Source organism: Triturus cristatus, chromosome 10 (assembly GCF_964204655.1).
Source record: "Triturus cristatus chromosome 10, aTriCri1.1, whole genome shotgun sequence".
Taxonomy (NCBI): domain Eukaryota; kingdom Metazoa; phylum Chordata; class Amphibia; order Caudata; family Salamandridae; genus Triturus; species Triturus cristatus.
The window spans coordinates 965,422,462-965,445,381 of record NC_140593.1 but is presented as its reverse complement, the minus strand read 5'-3'; the positions used below and the strand labels follow the sequence as shown (position 1 = coordinate 965,445,381).

The 22,920-nt window shown below is 43.5% G+C and overlaps 1 long non-coding RNA gene across 1 annotated transcript; it reads right to left on the bottom strand.

The window, feature by feature from the left end:
- Positions 1-58: 58 nt before the first annotated feature.
- LOC146796335 (uncharacterized) lies at positions 59-22,218 on the bottom strand. Its single transcript, XR_014969925.1, has 3 exons — positions 22,191-22,218; positions 11,141-11,217; positions 59-103 (listed from the first exon to the last, which is right to left on the bottom strand). It is a non-coding gene; the product is annotated as an uncharacterized LOC146796335 (long non-coding RNA).
- Positions 22,219-22,920: the final 702 nt, after the last annotated feature.

Below are 22,920 nucleotides of genomic sequence, written 5' to 3'. Positions count from 1 at the left end.
CAGTCAAAAGATTAGACATTAAAAAATGACAATTTCTGACCATCTGGAGAAAGTTCGACAGGTCCGGGGGTCATCATTTTTCATCAGAAAATGTGTTTTTGGACTGTAATAAAAATGATTCAAAATGTCATTTGCATTCTGCCTCATGATACATAACCACTTTTTAAAGTCTCACAGTGACCAAAATTTCCACTTAGTACAGACTTTTCCTCCTACTCAGAGGCTTCAATTTTGAGCAATTGTGGGCAGGAAAATTATTCTAAACACACTTAATTTAGTTCCAAAAGTGATCATTCACATGCAATAGTCATTTTCAGTCAAAAGTTTAAACATTAAAAAATGACCATTTCTTTTTTTATTTTTTTATTTTTTTTATTTGATTTTTTAATTACATACCTCCCGTGGTGGTGGGACAGGAATTGACAATAAAGCATAATCATACAAGCTAGAAATCAATAGAAAATTATACAGCAGGAAGACATTGTAAACAAAAAAACTAAAGGCAGACTCCTATTATCATATAATCATAGGAAAAAACCAGTACATATGCTGAGATGCTCTATTAATTTTGTAACCATTCTTGAAAAGGAGCCCAATTCTTAGAAGCAATTAGGTGTCGTCTTTTCCCTTTGAACTTTTGTACAGCAGTTTCTAGTTTAAACCATGCCAGCATCCTGGCCTGCCAATGAAAAAAAGTAGGAGATTCAGGATTTATCCAAAGAGAGGTAATACAAAGTCTAACCATTGCCATTGCAATAAACAAAAATGAATGCATATATCTTGATCTCTGAGAAGTCATAGAAAACTGATACCCAGTGATTACCATTTCTGCAGTAATTTTAATTGAAGACTGAGTGATCTGTGTGAGAAAAGTTTCAATTTGATTGATAAAAAGAGACAGTTCGGGGCAATCGAAGAACATATGGAGGGAATCAGCAGATGAAAGTTTACATCTTGCACAGAATGAGCTTTTACCCCCGTTAGTGGTCCCCCATCTAACCAATTTTGCCGGAGTGTAGTACAAATTAAACATAGCCATATAACTTTGAGTACGGAGAGTGCCAGAGACCAAAACGGTCCTGGCTAGCATCAATGGAAGTTTCAAGTCGATGGAGGGTACTCCAAATTTAGTTGCCCACTTATTATTATGATCAGATAGGTCATCTGGATATTGGGATTGGAGAGTTTGATATAAAATCCCAATTTTTGCTTTCTTTTTAACTAATTCAATAATTAGAATTTTATCAAACAGAATTAGGTTTGTCAGAGCTTTTTTAGCTAAAAAGCTTCTGATTTGTAAGTATTTGAAAAAGTGATTAGCCTGTAATTGAAACTTATATTTTAAAAACAGAAAAGAGGCCATCCGGCCGGAATCAGCAAAATCTCCTATTTCCCTCAGGCCCTGAGAAGCCCAAATGGAGACTACACCCTCTTGAAATATTGCTGGAAATAGGCCAGAGGCATTTAATGGCGTATAGTAATTAAGCTGAGGGATGGAAAAAAGGCGGCGTATTTTTTGCCAAATCGTAAATAGAGCCCATGCGACCTTAAATCTCGTTTTTTTAAAATAACTTGGCTCTAGGATGCGTGTTAGTATTCCTTTTGTGGCATCTCCTAATGCAATTGACTATATTGATGGCGCCAAATATGATGGTATCTCAGTAATCTCGTCTGATAGTGGGAAGGCAAATTGCTGGATCATAGTTGCCCAGTAGTAATTGACTAAATTCGGGACAGACCAGCCACCTCGATCCTGTGGAAGGCAGATCCATTTAATAGCTCTTCTTGGCTTGCGGTATGCCCATAAAAATCTTTGACAGATCCTTTGATCTCTTATTAGGATAGAATTAGGAATTAATAATGGAATGGATCTAAATAAATATATAAATTTAGGGAGAACGAGCATTTTAAGGACATTGCAACGCCCATATAAAGAAAGATCGAGATGATTCAAACGTTCTAACTTATTGTGAAGCAGATCAATAACAGGGAGATAATTCAGGTCAGAGATCTGATCGACTTCGGCCGAAATCTGAATGCCCAAGTATGTTGCCTGTGTGCTAATGGGAACCTGAGATATTGGCATAGCTGATGTTTGTAAAATTTGTGGGGGGAACTCTGATCTTGCACCAGCACGGACGCCACTCACCTGCCTGAATTAGAACGGCGCATTCTTGACGGGGCACCCACGCTGTTTGTCTCCCCCGCTGCCCTGACGACATCGAGGGCCGCGGTGGGGGGAGACTACAGCTCCCGTGAGCCTCCACTGCCACGCCCCCTTCCAGGAGATTGCGCGCCCGGAGGCGCTTTAAAATCGGCGGCTCCCTCGGTGGAGCGGGGGAACTCTGATTTTGCACCAGCACGGACGCCACTCACCTGCCTGAATTAGAACGGCGCATTCTTGACGGGGCACCCACGCTGTTTGTCTCCCCCGCTGCCCTGACGACATCGAGGGCCGCGGTGGGGGGAGACTACAGCTCCCGTGAGCCTCCACTGCCACGCCCCCTTCCAGGAGATTGCGCGCCCGGAGGCGCTTTAAAATCGGCGGCTCCCTCGGTGGAGCGGGGGAACTCTGATCTTGCACCAGCACGGACGCCACTCACCTGCCTGAATTAGAACGGCGCATTCTTGACGGGGCACCCACGCTGTTTGTCTCCCCCGCTGCCCTGACGACATCGAGGGCCGCGGTGGGGGGAGACTACAGCTCCCGTGAGCCTCCACTGCCACGCCCCCTTCCAGGAGATTGCGCGCCCGGAGGCGCTTTAAAATCGGCGGCTCCCTCGGTGGAGCGGGGGAACTCTGATTTTGCACCAGCACGGACGCCACTCACCTGCCTGAATTAGAACGGCGCATTCTTGACGGGGCACCCACGCTGTTTGTCTCCCCCGCTGCCCTGACGACATCGAGGGCCGCGGTGGGGGGAGACTACAGCTCCCGTGAGCCTCCACTGCCACGCCCCCTTCCAGGAGATTGCGCGCCCGGAGGCGCTTTAAAATCGGCGGCTCCCTCGGTGGAGCGGGGGAACTCTGATCTTGCACCAGCACGGACGCCACTCACCTGCCTGAATTAGAACGGCGCATTCTTGACGGGGCACCCACGCTGTTTGTCTCCCCCGCTGCCCTGACGACATCGAGGGCCGCGGTGGGGGGAGACTACAGCTCCCGTGAGCCTCCACTGCCACGCCCCCTTCCAGGAGATTGCGCGCCCGGAGGCGCTTTAAAATCGGCGGCTCCCTCGGTGGAGCGGGGGAACTCTGATTTTGCACCAGCACGGACGCCACTCACCTGCCTGAATTAGAACGGCGCATTCTTGACGGGGCACCCACGCTGTTTGTCTCCCCCGCTGCCCTGACGACATCGAGGGCCGCGGTGGGGGGAGACTACAGCTCCCGTGAGCCTCCACTGCCACGCCCCCTTCCAGGAGATTGCGCGCCCGGAGGCGCTTTAAAATCGGCGGCTCCCTCGGTGGAGCGGGGGAACTCTGATTTTGCACCAGCACGGACGCCACTCACCTGCCTGAATTAGAACGGCGCATTCTTGACGGGGCACCCACGCTGTTTGTCTCCCCCGCTGCCCTGACGACATCGAGGGCCGCGGTGGGGGGAGACTACAGCTCCCGTGAGCCTCCACTGCCACGCCCCCTTCCAGGAGATTGCGCGCCCGGAGGCGCTTTAAAATCGGCGGCTCCCTCCGCGACGCGGGACGCGCGCGGGCGGCGCCGGGCTGAGCCCGGGCAGAGGGCGGGCCGTCTGTGGCCGTCAGGGGCCAAAGGAGGCCGGGCCGGGCCATATCCCTTTCATCCAAAACATAACTTGTCCAGGAGGATGTCCTCTCCAGGACTTTGCAAACCGACTGCCAGGGAAGGGGGCTGTAATGCGGGGACATTGGACAAGTACTTTAAACCTACTAAAGATGATGTAGGTAAGGAAAAATCACTGGAGAAACGCAGGGTTGAGCGGCGGCGCTCCATTGATTCCTTGAAGAATACGCCCCTGCCAGAGATCATCCCGTATCCTATTACCCAAGAGGATGATACGCCCCCACCTAGCTTAAAATCTCTGACCCCTGAGGATTTTCCTCTCTTATTGCGGGACATCCCCACTTCCCCTGAGCTGGCCTCTGGAAAACCCCCAGATACAACCCCTTCTGGGACTTGTCCTACTTTTGTTAATCTGGTCACCCAAATCCCACCCTCGCACGCAGCCAAGAAATGCAAGCCTAAACAAAGAGTTGAGGTAGAGCTGCACAAGCCCCCACCGAGTAAACGGAGTAAAAAGTCAACGGGGGGCAGGGGGAAAATCAAACCGACGCATTTAGATTTCGGTAAAAAACTTACACTTGTACCCCAACCTGGGAGGGATAATAAGAACGCTCCCACTGCTCTTCTCTCAAAGGTCTCTAGTTCAACTAGAGCCCCTATTCTAAGCACCCCAGTGGCTGATACACCTAACCCTCATACAGCTATAGGGAGCTTAGAATCGCTATTGCGTTCTCTTTTACAGCCCATTAGCGATAGTCTGATAAAAGTAGAGAGTAGTGTGGAAATATGGATTTTCCTGATCAGTTATGTCCCCTATCTTGGACCCCAACGGTTCTATGTGCATGTCACAAGTACATGTATGATCCCTCCAGTTCCAGTTTCCAAAACGCAAACATATGTGCGTCCACCGTCAACATGTTCTCTGTCAGATCCGCCATCAATGGGCTGGATATTCGATTCCTAAGTATGACAGGCCACCGACTTTATATGGCTAAGTTACTCCATTTTTACAGTTCAGGCAAGTAGGCCCGATTCTGTCCTCAAAGCCTTTCCCTGCTCTCTGTCTCTGACAGCTTCAGCTTGAGCTCGCATCTGTATCCATGAACTTTGTCCTACTCCCTGTGCAGCTAACGGTGCCTGCCTCGGCCAGTTTTGCCTGCCTGCCAAGAAGCTGTATTTCACCTTCGAATTATCTACTTTGCTCTCCAGCCGATGCATTCCTGTCTAGTGATTTAGGTAAACATCTCCTTTAGCTCACAAGCAAAGGACTCGGCCTTTCCGTCCTTCTGCAAGTAATTCATAGCCCTGTTGCCATGGAAAGTTTTCTGCCCCTCGCATCTCATATAGACACTTAGACGCTTGTACACGCACACGCAGTCAGTGTAGAATAGATTCCTGTCCGAGAGTCTTTCCTTGTGGATAACATAGTTCTCTAAACATAGGATGTTAGATATGATTTGGGATTAGGTTGACTTGACCCCCCAGACTTCTCGTCTCCACATGTAGAGCTAAAAGTCAAGTCCCCTTCACCCCCTAGTTGCACGTCAATCACACGTCATGCTGCTGCGCGCGCATCTATGTTAAGTATTATCTTATAGATCCACCTATGTATGATAATCAGAACCAATCATGTTTCTTTTTTGCTCCTTATTACGCCTAGTTTCGATTACGTATCACTATGTCATTTCTCTTATCAATTGTTACGCCTTTTGCATTCGTTTCATTGTAATGTATGACCTATAAAAGTTACTTCTTGTCAATAAAGTGTTGTACTTCACTTCCTGAACCCTCGTGGTGACGGAACCTGAAGGCCGCCACTCGAGTCGGCCATTTTGGAATAAAGCCCATTCAGAAAATCTCTTATACCACGGATTCTGCCTCTTGTTATTCTGAGCTATTTTATTTTATTTTAGATTCCGTATGAAATTCAGTCTAGGTAAAAAAAGAATATTTACCACATAATGGCGCCCGAACAGGGACACTTTCTCATCTCACGCGCCGGCGGTGCGTTGCAGGCCCGGTCTCCTGCCACAGCTGGACGGACCATAAACGCGTACCAGCAGGATTTCCTGTAAGCTCCCTCCGGTCAAGCGGGGGCGACTGAGGCTGCGATCAACCCAGACGAGGCGGTGAGAAGTGCGAAGTATCCCGACCAGAGCCTAGCTGAGAGAGCAAGATCCGAGGTGTACAGAGGCCCACCAGGTTTTCGAAATCCCGATGTCCAGAGGGTCCGCTGTCCGCAGTCATCGAGTCCCGTCCATTCTCTGAGGCCTTCCGTTTCAAGGAGCTACTCGGTGAGTACCGTCGCCGGGGAGGCGTGTTGACGCGCACATAGGTTGTGCCGGTCAAGACGGATTTGGGTACACAAATCCGGTCTGCACTGTTTAGCAGTGTATATGTACTGTTTAGCAGTATATCAAGTATTCCGAAGTATTCAGTTATTGTCAAGAATTCAGCTTGGTGATTAGTTATGCAGACTGTCATCATTGTCGGTCATTTTTTAAAAAAAATGTTTAATGTTTAATGTTTAAAGTGTTCAAATGTCTTGCATATTGTGGTATGAATGATTGTTCATTGTTCACCGTTCATTATTGTGTTTTTCGTATTAAGTGAATTCAAGAGTAAGTATCAGATCAGTTGTCAAGATGCCGCTCTTCTCGAAGTTAAGACAGATCACTACCAGAAAAGGGGTGCTTGAAGAAGCAGTTCCTATTCCTCCTAGGGACACTCCAGGGCATTTTATGTATCACAAACATGGCTTAGATGCCATATTGTTTCTTGATCTATGGGTAGATTATACCAAGGGATTGCCGGAAAGTCAAAGGTGGCCCGCAGCGGGAACCTGGGATGCAGAGTGCATCATGAAAGTGGAGGAAGAGTTATGGAAAAGAAAAGTCAGACAGTCACAGAAAGACGCTGTTGAGTTATGGCGTAAAGAATCTCATAGACGTACAGAAAAAGCACGTAGACAAAAAGAGAGGAGTAAAGAGAGTTCAAAGGAAGTTCAAGAAAATCTATTAATTGAGGAAGGTATCCGAGTGAAATCAGAACAAGTAGATAGACAAAGAAATGCTCTTATGAGTGGTATGTATCCCCTCCTAGCCGAAGGACTACCTAAGGCTGTTCCAGAGATGCCAAAAGATTTGCCGCCCCCATTATTTCCAATTAAGGTACATCAAAAAGGGCATCCCAGAACCGCAGAAGATGTTTTTCTTTCCTCATATCTAGATGACGCAGCTCCCGAGTATGCTAACCCCACACCACATAGACCGTCTGGCGGAGGGGTTCAACGTCAGGATCAGGTATCTGTCCCCGGGCAACAGCAAGTCCCGACACAAGCTCCGGCAAGCACATCTGTTTCCGCATCTGTCCCCGCAATCGATTCTACAGTGGTATCGACACCTATAGTTGCTGTGTCACGTTCGACGAATCCATTCACACCCGACGCCCCTGAAGGGGCTACGGGAGGTGCAAGCAATACTTTTACGCCACCTAGAATAAATAAACTTGTTTTTCAAGAATCAGCGCATTCACGTACACCCAAATTCGTAAGTGAACGTACGCTTAAGGAACTGCTTATAGATTGTAGATATGACCCGGTGGTCGGTAAAGAGGACGAAATGGTCCTGGCATCATTACGTATCAGACGAGCCGCAGAGTATTTAGCGAGGTTACCAGGAATGACTACGCATCTAGATAAAATATATCATTTTGTCCAAACAGGGCGAGACCCAGAATGTATTAACAGAGCTATGGAATTCCAGAAAGTAGAGATACAGGGGGAACTGTTACGTTTCCTCATAAACTGTGTGATCAGAAATCAAGACCGTCCGGGGGTAGACCCGAATGCAATGCTTATTCTTACAAGATGGAGCCAGAATATATCAGAAGGGAGACACGATAAGAAAAACTGTATAATAGCCATGTGCCGAAAAATCCGTAGAGAAATAGAACGTATTCACGAAGAAAGATTGGAAACAGACGAGTTCGAGCAAGATGAAGTATCCGAATCAGGGAATTCCGCAAGACAGTCAGAAACCATAGCATACGTAGGCAGAGGAAGATCCCGTGATAATACTAGATGCTTTTCTGATCCCATACACTCTGAATGTCCAAATAATAGCAGAACGTATCCGACGCCTGTAATAAATTTAAAGTCTCCTGAACATTTGTTTCAAGCCGCAGATAAACTACTACGAGAACGAAGGGGTCACCACCTCCTCGATTCCATGGATGAGCAAGAATTGGCCAGATCAGCCATTCACTGGATTGACAGTCCTGAAAAATACGGTGATGAGACCGTAGCACATACGTTTTTTAACCTTAGTGCAGATGAACAACGTTTAGCTGGAATCTATATGATTCAGCAACTCCTTATACTATATAAGAGCCAACATGCTGACCCTGGTCCTTTACCTGATATATTAACGGAACTACTCACGAACAGGTGGAGAGGTTCCAGTAACAAGTTAATTAAAGAAATATTAGTGTCACGTAAACAGTATGTCCTTTTTGTAAGTCCGGACTCTTTCTCGCTGCATCGCAGAGAAAGAACACCGTATTATATGGATAGACAAAATCCCTTACGAGAAGTGCACCCAATAAAAGGCGAAGACAATCAGTTTCACCGTGTATTTGTATACACACCCATATCAAAAATTGAATTGTTAGAAATGAAGAAAGTAGTACCAAGTCATGACAAAGACCCAGCGGGTTTCCACCGAGAAATTAAGGACATGTTACTGATGGGAGAGTATACCTATCCTGATATTATGACGATATTAAAGGTGCTATTACCTGCTGGCATTTATGAAAAACTGAAAGAAAAAGAGTGGGAAGTGGGCGACCAAAAAATAGATTGGACAGCATTAGAAACGGAAGAAAAGGACCGAACTGCAGGTTCAGGGCTCGGGGATAAAGTCAAAGCATTACCAGGTTTACTAGTACAAGTACTGCCACGTTTATTAACTACGAAAAAGGAAGATTGGGGTGCAATCACGGCCTGTAAACAAAAGCATGATGAAGACACAAGTGATTATTATGCCCGATTTGAAAAATGTTTTGGAATAAATAGTGGTATAAAAACAAGTAGTGAGTCGTATCCACACTTATTTGTGACAAAATTAGTAGAAAATGCATTACCTCCAGTAAAGAATAGAATATTGAAATTCGAGAGTACCTGGCAAAGTAACACTCCGTCACAAATGCTACAAATGTTACAGTATCATCACAATAGAATTAGAGATGAACAAGAACACGAACAAAGACGTATGAAAGATACAAAAATGAAAATGCTAGTGTCTCAGACAGTACCGGCTGAAGGACATAAAAAGGGTATGACACAGTCCGATTCAACAGGACCGGTAAAAGGAACATGCAATTATTGCAAAAAGCCAGGTCATTACGTACACGATTGTCCAGTTTTAAAACATAATATCGCCATAGGTAAAACACAAGAAAGATCACGGCCACTCAGACAAGATCAGAATGAACAAGGAGCTATGCCGCATCCCCAGGCCATGCCAGCCGCACAACAGCCAATACAGTTTGTGCCAGCTGCACCACCGTTGCCTGCTACTGCCACACAAACCACAACACGACAAATGTATCAGACTGCACAGTATGAATATCCTGAGTATCAGCGTTACGCATGAACAAGCCTAGAGAGGGAAGTTGACTTACCGCTTATCGAGATTCCTGTAGATCAAGAAGGACCTTATGTACATAGTAAATTATTAGGTCAAGATAGAAAATTCTTACTCGATACAGGGGCAAGTCGAACAACTATAAAACGTAGTGAAGTTCCAGGGGCACCCCTCTCAGGCTCTCAAAATGTTTCCCTTGGTTTTTCAGGAAAACCTATTGTTAATGAAGTATCACAGCCTCTTCCATTTACGATAGGACCTTTGACACGAACTACAGATTTATTGCTTACTAAATCATGCCCAGAAAATCTGTTAGGAATTAAAACTCTGAAAGCCCTAGGAGCCATAATATGTTGTTCTCCGGAAGGAGTAAGGTTGTTTTTACGTGATTTTAAAGGTCACTATGTGTCTAGAGACATGGATCTCCGACTACAGACTTTACCAGCACATCTATGGGCACAAGGCCCTACTGATGTTGGTTGTATGAACATTACACCATACCGAGTCACACTCAAGGCAGGAGTGGTATTACCACGAATGCGACAATACAAGTTACCGCAAGATGCTGTAGTGGCTTTGCTGAAAATCATTGATGAGCTAATTGTCCAAGGAGTAGTTGTAGAAACAGACTCCAATGTATGTAATTCGCCGATAATTCCGATTCTTAAACGAACTGATCCTACTGCTCCGCCAGTATACCGATTGGTTATTGATTTGCGTGAACTAAACAAGTGCATTGTACCACAATTTCCTGTGGTCCCCGATATATCATCATTATTGACAGCAATTGATTCCGAAGCAACATTCTTTACTGTAATTGATCTCAAGAATGCCTTTTTCAGCGTCCCAATAGATCCGGAAAGCCAATATTTGTTCGGATTCAGTTTAAATGGGCGCAGCTTTAAATTCTCACGCGCTCCCCAAGGATTCACAGAAAGCCCCAGCATCTACAGCCAAGCACTGAAACGAGAACTTGACAGTATCCACATGCCAGTCAATACTGCACTGCTTCAATATGTCGATGATCTGCTGATCACCGCGAGAAGCGAACCTGAATGTGAAAAGGCTTCTCTGACAGTTTTACATTTTCTAGCCGACAAGGGGCACAAGGTGTCTCCTTCTAAGCTGCAATTCTGTGTCCGGCGAGTTATTTATCTTGGTCACTCGCTGTCCAAGGAGGGAAGGCAGCTTACACCAGATCGCATCCAGTTAATTGCTAACATGTCAATACCCCAGACACAAAAGGAGGTGCGGGCTTTCATAGGCCTCACTTCATATTGTAGGCAGTGGATCCCTCAGTACGCATTTCTAGCAAAACCACTCATTCAGTTAACCACACAGGAGGCAGCCACATCGACTGTTCTCCCTTGGACTCAGGAACATACACAAGCTTTTGAAAGCCTAAAGGAAGCTTTATGTCAAGCACCTGTTTTAGCAACACCATGTTATAGCAAACATTTTACACTCTTTGTTACAGAACGTGAAGGTACTGCCTTGTCAGTACTCACTCAGGATCAAGCAGGATCACGCAAGCCATGTGCTTATTTTTCCAGTACATTAGATCCCGTAGCTCAGGCTTTGCCTGCATGCCTGAAATCAGTGGCAGCAACAGCTTTAGCAATCAGACAAAGCGATGCCATAGTGTTAGGACATCCATTGACAGTACAAGTACCACATGCAGTAGAAGTTCTTGTGAACCGAACACAAACACAACACTTGACCATAGCAAGACTTACCGGTTATGAACTGACATTGTTTCAGCCACACATAGAGATCCGACGGTGTAATACATTGAATCCTGCTACGCTATTACCTGTAATTGGAACAGACCCACTAGCTCATGATTGTGTTGAAATCATTGAAATAAAGACGAAACCTAGACAAGACTTGACAGACGTTCCATTGTTAGATCCAGACCTGACGTTGTATGTAGACGGATCGTGCATGAGAGCAAGTACAGGAGATTTAGTGGCCGCGTATGCAGTCACAACAGACACTGAAGTTATTGAGACAAATTGTATAGATACTTTGTCAGCCCAAGCAGCAGAACTTATTGCTCTAACACAAGCCTGTATTCAAGCCACAAATAAGAAAGTTAATGTATACACTGACTCACGTTATGCATTCGGAGTTGTACACGACTTCGGCGTGCTGTGGCGAGAGAGAGGTTATTTAACCTCCCATGGTGCCCACATTCAGCACGGACCCCTCATTCATGCCTTGTTAGACGCAATACATCTACCCACTGCTATATCGATTATGAAATGTAAAGCACACACGAAGGTTACTGATATCATTTCTCAAGGCAATGATTTAGCTGACAGAACAGCTAAACAGACTGCTCAGAATCGCACATTAGACATGACAAAGCCAATAGTTCAGACACCAACACAATGTATGACAATTAAGGATCCCGCACTTGACGTAATTGATATACAGACACATGCTACTGCAGAAGAATTAAAGAAATGGACTGAACTAGGAGGGATCCAGACAGATCAGGGATGGATGACGAAGGAGAAATCTGTATGGTTTCTTCCTGACTCCATGGTCCAAGCCATTATAGCTACAATTCACAGCCCAGCGCATTTAGGAGAGAAAGCTATGCTAGATAGCATTCAACACATTTGGTTCAATAAACATTTACGAGCAGCAGCTAAACAAAAAGTCCGTACCTGTATGATATGTTGTCAGTTCAACCCAGGAAAAAGTGTTCCCGTAGAACAGGGTGGATTCCAGACTCCTAATCATCCTTTTGAAGTGCTCCAAATGGATTATATCCAGATGGAACGATGTCGAGGATTCAAATATGTTCTTGTAGTTGTCTGCGCTCTCTCCCGATGGACTGAGGCGTACCCAGTATCAGATTACACGGCCCCGACTACTGCCAAACAGTTAGTTCGAGAATTCTTCCCACGGTACGGTTTACCACGTGTTGTATATTCAGATAACGGCCAGCCTTTCTCATCCGAATTAATGAAACATGTCTCACTTTTGTTGGGATATCAGTGGAAATTCCACTGTGTCCGACACCCCGAGGCAGCAGGTCTCGTGGAACGACATAATCAAATTTTGAAAATCAGATTGTCTAAAATATGTAAGGAGAAAGGTGTTGACTGGATAGTAGCCTTACCAGTTGCACTATTTTACATAAGAATGGTAGCACACTCTCGAACAGGGCTATCCCCGTATGAGGTGATCCTCGGAAGGCCACCAAATATCTGGGGGACACCTATACCACGTAAAATAACTGATGTTAATTGTAATATGCTGACAGATTACTTGGCTTCCTTGATGTCTGCACTACAATCTTGTCGTTCACAGGTAGCTGCAGCTTTTCCTGACAACACTGGGGTGAAACCCCATGACGTTGCTCCGGGAGACCTGGTGCTTGTGAGAAATTTTGATCGGAAGACCCAGTTGGAGCCCAGGTGGAAAGCACCGAAGCTAGTCCTGCTGACCACAAGAACAGCCGTGAAAGTTGAGGGCCGCAAGGGATGGATACATTCCAGCCACATTAAGAAATTTCATGGACTATCCTCGGATATGGACACTGTGCCCTGCACTCCCTCACAGACTGATTCAAAACTTCCCTTTGTTGAACAGAATGACTCTCAGTGCTATAAATTAAAGCTTAGGCCCAAACAGTCGAGCAATTTGATTGTTTAAGTCCTCTCCAAGGTGAAGCGGTTGAATTGTCTCTGACATGTATCCCTTGGACCTGAGTAGAGAAAATACCGGAGAAATGTTGAAACGACAGGCGTATTGTAAATCACTGCGTAGCTACTGTATGAGGACATTATTAATTCTGTTTTTATTGAGTGTTTTAATAATTATTACGAGTGTGATTTTGCACATATATCATCCTATTTCTAGACATGTTTATAGTGTTGCTGCTGAACATTCTTTTAGTGACCTACCGCCACATGAATTATCTTATAGACTTGCGCTGCGCAATAACACCTTCATTAGTATGTTACATCATTCCCATCAGACTAGTAATGCCACCAATTGTTGGGTGTGTGGCCGACTCCCTCCCTATCAGAATAACAAAGGAGTTCTGCCTTTCTTTCCACATCCGTTCACACACAATGGCTCCTGTGGAGCATGGTTTAGTTTACTAAATTCCATAGACCCAGACACAGCAGTTTATCAACAACATTGGATATGGGGAAATCTGAATCTAGTTTTATTCAAAGTCTGTCATCCTAATAAGGAGGGTCACCCCAGTAGAACAGGAACTGATCTAGAAAATGAAGTGTATAAATTAGGTAATTTTACACCTAATCTTATGATTCTGAATGTCAAATCCGAAGTTGAACTAATTCTGCCCACTATGTCAGTATTTCCAGTTAAGGGTGAATTATGTGTAAGAAAAGTTGGTTCCATACATATGGGCCATAGCCAATGCGTTACTACAGTAGAATATAGTGATCAAGGTAAATCTTCATTCAGAGCTTCTCGCCATTCTTACTTTATATGTGGTCAGACGGCATATATGCGTCTGCCTCTAGATTGGGATGGTACCTGTTACATAGCATTCCTTTTGCCACCTGTTTTCCTAGCTCCCCCTGATTATCATCGAAATGTTCATTTAGTACACAATAGAGAGCGAAGAGATCTCCCAGTTGTCGATTATACTGAGACGGCATGGGACAAGTATGTAGATTTCAATAAAGGTATCTTTCCCTATATAGGTACAATATCAAATAGTAAGCTGATACGCAGACTAACCAAGACTCTTGAAGCTGTAGTAAACGAGACTATAGCCGCCCTAGGCAATCTGACAGAGGAACAATCAGTGATGAGAATTGTTGTTCTCCAGAATCGTCTTGTCCTTGACGTCATCCTGGCCGATAGGGGCGGAGCTTGCAGGGTCATCGGATCCAGCTGCTGCATATTCATACCAGAAAATTCGCCATCTGTATATAAAGCTATAACACGCCTTCATAAGATTGTAAGCCAGATACACGAGAATCCAGGCACTTGGACGTGGTCCGGGTGGTTTTGGAGTGTGATATCAGCCTGGGGATGGAGAGTTCTATCCTTCCTAGGTATTGGCCTTCTTATGCTCTTCAGTTGTTGTTTATGCCTACAATGTGGACCAGTGATTTGTGGTCTGTGTGCCACATCATGCATTCCATATCAAAGTTCTCGTTCAAAATGCCGGAAGAAGAAGGAAGAAGAAATGATGCTCCATGAGCAAATCGATGGAATAATGAAGATTGATATCTCTTGAAGGGCAAGTAGGGGACAAGGAGGGAATGTGGAAATATGGATTTTCCTGATCAGTTATGTCCCCTATCTTGGACCCCAACGGTTCTATGTGCATGTCACAAGTACATGTATGATCCCTCCAGTTCCAGTTTCCAAAACGCAAACATATGTGCGTCCACCGTCAACATGTTCTCTGTCAGATCCGCCATCAATGGGCTGGATATTCGATTCCTAAGTATGACAGGCCACCGACTTTATATGGCTAAGTTACTCCATTTTTACAGTTCAGGCAAGTAGGCCCGATTCTGTCCTCAAAGCCTTTCCCTGCTCTCTGTCTCTGACAGCTTCAGCTTGAGCTCGCATCTGTATCCATGAACTTTGTCCTACTCCCTGTGCAGCTAACGGTGCCTGCCTCGGCCAGTTTTGCCTGCCTGCCAAGAAGCTGTATTTCACCTTCGAATTATCTACTTTGCTCTCCAGCCGATGCATTCCTGTCTAGTGATTTAGGTAAACATCTCCTTTAGCTCACAAGCAAAGGACTCGGCCTTTCCGTCCTTCTGCAAGTAATTCATAGCCCTGTTGCCATGGAAAGTTTTCTGCCCCTCGCATCTCATATAGACACTTAGACGCTTGTACACGCACACGCAGTCAGTGTAGAATAGATTCCTGTCCGAGAGTCTTTCCTTGTGGATAACATAGTTCTCTAAACATAGGATGTTAGATATGATTTGGGATTAGGTTGACTTGACCCCCCAGACTTCTCGTCTCCACATGTAGAGCTAAAAGTCAAGTCCCCTTCACCCCCTAGTTGCACGTCAATCACACGTCATGCTGCTGCGCGCGCATCTATGTTAAGTATTATCTTATAGATCCACCTATGTATGATAATCAGAACCAATCATGTTTCTTTTTTGCTCCTTATTACGCCTAGTTTCGATTACGTATCACTATGTCATTTCTCTTATCAATTGTTACGCCTTTTGCATTCGTTTCATTGTAATGTATGACCTATAAAAGTTACTTCTTGTCAATAAAGTGTTGTACTTCACTTCCTGAACCCTCGTGGTGACGGAACCTGAAGGCCGCCACTCGAATCGGCCATTTTGGAATAAAGCCCATTCAGAAAATCTCTTATACCACGGATTCTGCCTCTTGTTATTCTGAGCTATTTTATTTTATTTTAGATTCCGTATGAAATTCAGTCTAGGTAAAAAAAGAATATTTACCACAGTAGGCTCACCTTATTGGAAACAGCTTTTACTAATTTGAACATCATAGTTAGCAAGCAATCAAATAATATGGGACCCTATCCCCCCACAGGAAATCTTACCAAAAAGGGAGGTACGAAGGGTAACAATAAAGTCTCCCCCCAGAGAGTGACTACTGCCCCTCCTCTACAACCATTAATGGCTGTTTCAGACCATGTACCGCGCTGCAACGCACCCAATAGGCCCAGAGAGACATCAAACTCTGCCTCTCAAAGTTCCCACTTGGGGATTATTGACGGCAACTTAGAAGCTGGTGGTATCTCTCTACCATCTCCGGGTCGGCTGGCCCCAAGTCCACGGAGACCAGACTTGCCACCAGAGGCTAATAGTCTAACGGTGGTTTTAGCAGGTGCCCCCCGCTTAAGACTAGGGGAGAACGAGGACTACCAATCACTAAAACATAAGGTCATTAAATGGCTGAATTGGAATCGACCCCTACCGTCCCATTTTAATAATGAGATTATTATGGTAAGAAGGGTCTCCTGGCTAGGTAAAACTAGGAAATCTATAATAGGGGACTGCATCCTGACAAGCTTTAAGGATCCGGGCACTGTGCGGCATATTTGTAAAGGAACAAACAGGTCATTGGATTCCACTATCCAGACCATGCCAGTATCCTTTTTCTTCCCCCCAACCCATATGCATCATACTCCGACATCAGATGAGTGGGTGAGGGTGGAACATAGACATAGATATAGGGATCATGCACAACGTCCAAACTTTCAGGTGCAAGACAGGCCCTACTTCCATTTTAATCATTTTAATCGTTTTAATTGCCTGAATGGCTTGGATGGGGTCGATTGACTCTCTAGTGATAAACCAATGGCTGTGGATTGTGGTGCCTGCAGTTCTCTTAAGCCACCTACCTTGACTGCTGTTGTATTGGATGGGCCACTGAATAATCGGGCTGTTTTGGATAATTTATCGGCCCATAATGTTACCAACGCTCTTGGAAGTTCGATCAACACATCATTGGTGGAGAATGTCTGTAGCAGGCCCTTTGACTCACCGGCCCCTAGTGTTAGCATTACATTAGTATCTCCGATATTAGTGGGGCCTGGAACTACATTTTTCAATACTATCCCATTTCAACCTATGGCCACACAGCCTACTACTGACAAATCCCGAGCTGTATGTGAGGACGCAACATTAACGCCACAACCTAATTACAAGCAGACCACCAGTGTTAAACACCTAGGCAGGCAAAGTGGTTATGATCTGTCCATCCTTAGCTGGAATGTTGCAGGCATCGGATCAAGACTGTCTGACCCCCAGTGGGTCCAGCTATTGGATGGCAAAGATGTCATTATGTTTCAAGAGACTTGGGCTACAGGGAATGTGTACCTAGAGGGCTATCACTGTTTTAGTGTACCCGCCTCTAAGCCCGCCCATGGTCGAGCAATGGGAGGACTCTTTATAGGGATCAGAATATTGGCTGGCGGCACTTTTAAGGACCTATCATTGGGGAACCCAAATATCCAGGTCCTCGAATATAAACGAAAGACCTTGATTTATTTAATCAATTTTTATAATAATGATTTTAATTCGATACCAAATAGGAATTATGCAGCACTTTCTAATTTATTGGTACACCTTGATGCAAATATGAATATAGGCCCAGGCGAGAAGTCAGGGATCCTTATTGGGGGTGATTTTAATGCAAAAATCTCAAGTAAATACCAAGCAGAGGACAAAAGCTGCCCCGATCTAGCAGATCGCAGAGGTATTGAGCTTGTTAAGATTTTAAACGACCACATTCTTAGTAATGTTATGGAAACAAGCCAATCCCCAGGACTGACCCACGCCCCCACGTTTAGAGGGAGAGATTCAAAATCAACGATTGATTTTATTTTTACATCCCCCCACTTAACAGACTGTGTTACTGACTCAAATGTGGTAGAGACCCTATATGGAGATCATAATCCTCTTACAGTCACCTTGTATTTGGGCCCCAGCCCAATATATGCTAAATTCAATGGCGCAAGAGATATCACGCCATCGGGTGACGGTCTCCGTCTTAAATGGAAGAGAATTGACTGTGAAGCCCTACTTGACCGCGTAAAGAATGATCACCTAGCATTGGTAAACTCCTGTCTATCAATGGATGAAGATTGTCACAGAATAGTCGCCGATTTTGGGAAATTATGCGTGGCAATTAAAAATTATCTGTTAGTCCCTATACCCCCTGAGACGAAGGACCCTAGATGGTTCGATTCGGCTTGTTCTATGGCAAATAGGGAATTACGTAGGGCACTAACCACCAAACCAAGGAACACAGCGGAGGTACAAACAGCTAGGAAATTTTACAAACAAAAAATAGCTGAAAGGAAGGCGGCACTTCTGATGGAACAGTGGGAGTCCCTGGTTGATAGCGCCAATTTAAAGAGCAGCGGGCAATTCTGGCCCGCTGTTAGGAAAATGCGCGACATGGGTAAAAATGTATCCCCTATTGGCTGCAATATAACTGGCCCTACCTGGGAAGCCCACTTCTCCAACATTTATGCTGCTCCCGCTGAAGAAATAATCACCTTGGATCTGAAACAGTTGGGAGACTTACGGTTTGATCTCCCTGAGGTGACGACAGCCATTAGAGAGAGTCTAGGTAATAAGGCCCCTGGACCAGATGGCCTACCTATAGATTTTATAAAACACAGCACAGACCTATGGGCACCAATTTTATATAATGTTTTTAATAGTATGACACGAGCGTCCATCCCCGAGACATGGTCCCTTAGTATTATTGTTCCAATCTATAAAAAGGGCGATAGGTCAGATCCAGCAAACTACCGACCAATTTCGCTTTTGGATAATACTCTAAAAATACTTGGGCGAGTTATTTACAATAGGGTGGTAGAGTGGGCTGAAGATTCTGACCTACTGGATCCATGTCAGATGGGATTCAGGAGTGGGGTGGGCACGGTTGAACAATGCTTGAATTTAAAATTAATAATTGATAAGTATACCGTTGCCCGATCCTCTCCTATATATCTCGCTTTCATGGATCTCTCATCCGCATTTGATCTGGTAAACAGATCAAAACTGTGGTCAACGCTTCTCAGTTATGGACTGGACGAGCCCTTAGTACACTTCCTGGCATATCTCCATACCGATCTTAGGGCACAAGTCAGGATTGGGTCAGGAGGAGAAGTCTCTGGTGCTATAAAAATTGGCAGGGGGGTCAGACAGGGGTGCGTTTTAGCACCCCTGTTGTTCATCATTTATATTAATGGCATAGCAAAGGCCCTAAAACAAGTAACCAGAGATGTCCCAACTATCCAGGGGCACCCCTTGCCAGTTCTATTATACGCAGATGATGCGGTCCTTATGGGCCGCACCCCTAATGCCCTCCGTGTGCTTGTGAAAAATTTTGTACATCATATGGAGGGCTTGGACCTGCGTGTGAACTTTAAAAAATCCTTTGTTATGTCATGCGGACCTGGTAAACGGAAACTTAACACCATTCATATCGGGTCTGACAAACTTGACTCCGTAAACTCTTTTATATATCTAGGGGTGGCCTTCGCTGCGAACAACTCGTGGAGTGGGCATTCCGCCCACGCCACGAGCAAGTTCTCGAAGGCCATCAACTCAATACTGAGTCTCCCACGCCCTAAGAAATTAGGTGCAACCAGTGCTATTTTAAAAATTTTTAAATTACAGTGTGTTCCTGTTGCCACCTATGGGGCCGAAGTTTGGGCTACTGCTAAAAATCCCGGCATCCAACGAGAAGAGACACGTTTTTGTAGAAAAGTTTTGGGTGCCCCAATTTTGTCCTCTGAATTTATCTGCCATAAAGAGCTAAACCTCCCTTACGTTTGTGATTTCATTAGAAGCAGACCAGTTCTATTCTGGTTGAGAATTTGGAGGAATAATGCAGCCTCGCTAACACAAGACATAATCAAAGACTGTCTTAAATGTGATCATGGGCTTTTAATCCCATGGTTAGCGGGAGTTTCAAAATCATTAAGCGCCGTGAATAAAGGTGATCTCTTTGTAGATCCCTCCAGTATTGGATGCCAAGACAAGGTAGAGGTCAGACAAGCACTATATGCACTTTATGAGGCAGAACGGTTGGAAAGGGAAACATTGAAAGCTACGGTTATTAGATATATCGAGAATGACCTGCCCAGGCAACCTCTCCCACTTTATCTTACCCTACCTATGACTAGTTGGGAGAGGTCTCTGTTATTTCGATTAAGGGCCGGCACCATAAAATTCATGCTGGGTTTCCCTTTGGGTTACAATTTAATTATTGACCGCAACCCGTGCCCCTGTGATAGCACCAGTAAGCAGAATGAGTTACACTTTTTATTCTTTTGTAAATTTTACTTAAAATATATCAACTGGTTTTTAACACCCTATTTTAGGAAACACAGACCCCTTTCTCTTATGGAGTCTTGTCAAATGTTACTCTCCCTGGACTCTGAGGAACTGATTTTTCGTACTAGCACCTTTTTAAGACTAATAATCCGTGTACGCAATATGATGGAAAATCCCTGAAAGATTGTTGTTTTAATTCCTTATAAAAATTTTTAGAGATATTGTGTTGTATATTGTAATGATGAATTGTTTTTATGTCTGTACTTTTATGAATTCAAGTAATTCGAATAAAGGTCTTTTGAATTGAATTGAATTGAAATTTGTGTTTTTGCAATGTTTAACTTATAGCCCGAAATTGAGCCAAATTGAACTGCTAGAGTCTCCAATGCCGGGAAAGAGTCAGCAACATCAAAAAATGACCATTTCTGACCATCTGGAGAAAGTTTAACAGGTCCTGGGGTCATCATTTTTCATCAGAAAATTTATTTTTTGGACTGTACAAAAAATGATTCACAAAGTCATTTGGATTGTGCCTTGTGAAAAATAACCACATTTTAAAGCCTCACAGTGACCGAAATTTCAATTTTTACAGACTTTTCCTCCTGTTCAGAAACTTCTATTTTGACCAATTTCAGGCAGGAAAATTATTCTAAACACACATATTTAAGTTCCAAAAGTGAAAATTCACATGCAATAGTCATTTACAGTCAAAAGATTAAACATTAAAATATGACAATTTCTGACCATCTGGACAAAGGTCCTCATTTTTCATCAGAAAAATTATTTTTCGGACTGTAAAAAAAATGATTCAAAATGTCATTTGGATTTTGCCTCATGATAAATAACCACATTTTAAAGCCTCACAGTGACCAAAATTGCCATTTTTACAGACTTTTCCTCCTACCCAACAGCTTCTATTTTGACCAATTTCGGGCAGGAAAATTACTCTAAACAAACTTTTTCAGTTACAAAAGTGATCATTTACAAGCAGTAGTCATTTACAGTTAAAAGATTATACATTAAAAAATGACAATTTCTGACCATCTGGAGAAAGTTCGACAGGTCCGGGGACATCGTTTTTCATCAGAAAATTATTTTTTGGACTGTGATAAAAAAAATTCAAAATGTCATTTGGATCTAGCCTCATGATAAATAACCACTTTTTAAAGCCTCACAGTGACCAAAACTTCAAATTTCACAGACTTTTCCTCCTATTCAGAAACTTCTATTTTGACCAATTTCGGCAGGAAACTTATTCTACACACAATTATTTTAGTTCCAAAAGTTATCATTCACATGCAATAGTACTCTACAGTCGAAAGATTAAACATTAAAAAATGACCATTTCTGACCATCTGGAGAAAGTTCGACAGGTCCGGGGGTCATCATTTTTCAACAGAAAATGTATTTTTTGGACTGTACAAAAAATGATTCAAAATGTCATTTGCATTGTGCCTCATGATAAATAACCACATTTTAAAGCCTCACAGTGGCCAAAATTTCAAGTTTTTACAGACTTTTCCTCCTACTCAGAAGCTTCCATTTTGACTAATTTTTGACAGGAAAATGACTCTAAACACAATTATTTTACTTCCAAAAGTGATAATTCACATGCCAAAAGTCATTTACAGTCAAATGATTAAACATTAAAAAATGACCATTTGTAACCATCTGGGAAATTTTCGAGACGTCCGGGGTCATCGTTTTTCATCAGAAAATTGATTTTTTGGACTGTACAAAAAATGATTCAAAATGTCATTTGAATAGTGCCTCATGATAAATAACCACTTTTTAAAGCCTCACAGTGAACAAAATTGCCATTTTTACAGACTTCTCCTCCTGTTCAGAAACTTCTATTTTGACCAATTTCAGGCAGGAAAATTATTCTAAACACACTTATTTAAGTTCCAAAAGTGAAAATTCACATGCAATAGTCATTTACAGTCAAGAGATTAAACATTAAAATATGACCATTTCTGACCATCTGGACAAGGTTCGACAGATCTGGGGTCCTCATTTTTCATCAGAAAGTGATCATTCACAAGCAATAGTCATTTACAGTTAAAGGATTATACATTAAAAAATGACAATTTCTGGAGAAAGTTCAACAGGACCGGGGACATCGTTTTTCATCAGAAAATTGATCTTTTGGACTGTAATAAAAATGTTTCAAAATGTCATTTGGTTTCTGCCTCATGATAAATAACCACATTTTAAAGCCTCACAGTGACCAAAATTTCAATTTTCACAGACTTTTCCTCATATTCAGAAACTTCTATTTTGAGCAATTTTGGGCAAGAAAATTATTTTAAACACACTTATTTTAGTTCCAAAAGTGATAATTCACATGCAATAGTCATTTACAGTCGAAAGATTAAAGATGAAAAATGACCATTTTTGACCATCTGGAGAAAGTTAGACAGGTCCGTGGTCATCGTTTTTCTTCAGAAAATTGATTTTTTGAACTGTAATAAAAATGATTCAAAATGTCATTTGGATTGTGCCTCATGATAAATACCCACTTTTTAAAGCCTTGCAGTGACCAAAATTTCCATTTATTACAGACCTTTCCTACTACTCAGAGGCTTATATTTTGAGCAATTTCGGGCAGGAAAATTATTCTAAACACACTTACTTTAGTTCCAAAAGTGATCATTGACATGCAATAGTCATTTTCAGTCAAAATTTTAAACATAAAAAAATGACCATTT